This window comes from Lutra lutra, chromosome 11, assembly GCF_902655055.1.
Source record: "Lutra lutra chromosome 11, mLutLut1.2, whole genome shotgun sequence".
Lineage (NCBI taxonomy): Eukaryota > Metazoa > Chordata > Mammalia > Carnivora > Mustelidae > Lutra > Lutra lutra.
The window spans coordinates 99,302,419-99,304,137 of record NC_062288.1 but is presented as its reverse complement, the minus strand read 5'-3'; the positions used below and the strand labels follow the sequence as shown (position 1 = coordinate 99,304,137).

Sequence of the window (1,719 nt, the reverse complement as noted above, 5' to 3'; positions counted from 1 at the left end):
GAGGGGCATTTTATTACTATTGGGTGGGGGTAGAATCTCTGCTTTTCACATGACTCAAGTAACACCATGAGAGATTTTTTTTTTCTATGTTTCTTGGTTTTTCTATGTTGCCAGTTTTTCTAGCACCCAGTCTTGTTTATACTTGTTATGAAGAAATCCTAGGAAAATCATCATATATCATTTCTCAAGGGTCAAGATTCCTAGCTTTTTCTCCCTTCTCCCACCTTTCAAATTCTTTTTAGGTTTCCTTTATATATTTAAAACCTATGTAAACCCAGGGGGAAAAAAATGTGTGTCTTCAGGGGTTTTAGCTATAATCATCAGGAGAAATAGAAATCTATCTACTCCAAGAGTATGAATTCTTATAAAGTAGATCTTAAGTACCTTACTAAGAACCCTCCATGGGTGGAGGAAAGAAAGAAAACAAGTTTTAAACTCTGAATTTTATTTAGGATAACTTGAAAAATTTGGAGCCAGCTAATAAAATACTCTAGGATGAATATAAATGTTTGCATTTAATTTTATGTATTGTGTGTGTGTGTGTGTATCCTGTAAAACACTTCCACTGACTATTTTATTCAGAGAAAAACAAACAGAAAGAGACAAACAAAAATTCTGGTCATTTGCAGTATCTATCAGCTTTCAGTTTTGTTCTGTCCAGAAGTGATTGATGAAAAATCCATCATTCTAGGCCTTTTGAGAATTTTACTGTCTCCTTTACTTATTTTAAGCTTGTGTTCTTAGAAACTCTGACATTTCTTTGCACAACTGTTTTCACATTATCTAACATTTCTTTTGTCTTCTTTTGGAATATCATCTTTTTTCTTAGTTTTTCTTTCAGCACAGGATCTAGCTTTATCTTCTTCTCCTGGTGTTTTACTTTTTGCCTCCATATTGCCCACTTCATTGCATCTACTAAAGCAGCTATTTGAGGCCAATAAAACCTTTTTCTCATCCTGAAAGACCAGTTCCCATTGTTGTCTTGGTCTGGTTGCATCCGAAAACCCCATAACAAGTCCACATGAATTGATACCAAGGTATCAATGGAGACATAGCCAGATTTCAGTGTAATTCAGGAATCAGGCAGGATGATAGTTGTAAACTGCTCTGAAGGACTAGGGCCCTCATCAGTTTCTTTATGTGGTGCTCCCAGTATAAAAAATCCATTCTCAAGTGTTGTATGTTCATTCCTTTATCCATTTCAGTTGCTCTGGTCCCTGAAATTTCACTGAAGTTTGTTATGGTCCAACAGATTACAACAATACCAAGTTGAGTTTCTTCATCTTTTTCTTTTCTTTTTCCTTTTTCTTCTTCTCTTTACTCTTTTTCTTCTTGTTCTTAGCCTTGGTTCCCTTGAATAGGAGTTTGGTGGCATTGACATAGGAGTATTCAGCTTTGGTTCTTGTTATACTCTGTATGAAGAGGTAGGAGTTGATTAAGAGCAAAATGCCTCCACTGGAGTAAACGTGGGTAAAGGCCATAAAAGGAAGAAAGAGTGCAAATGCCCTGAAAAAGCATGTAACCAGAGGAGTGGACATATCTCTCCTGAGGCCCTGGTGTCTCTCATCCTGCACTTAATTAGATTTTTAAAAGTCTCCTTATTTTTTTCAAAATTTCTTTCCAAAGCTCTCTTCACTTTCCCTTCATAAAACCCTCTCTCAGGAGCACCTGGGTGGCTCAGTTGTTTAAGTGTCTGACTCTTGATCTCAGCTCAGGTCT

General features: G+C 36.5%; 1 pseudogene; it reads right to left on the bottom strand.

Moving 5' to 3' along the window:
* Positions 1–619: 619 nt before the first annotated feature.
* On the bottom strand, positions 620–1,481 carry LOC125080548 (protein FRG1-like; annotated as a pseudogene).
* Between the last annotated feature and the right edge of the window lie 238 nt (positions 1,482–1,719).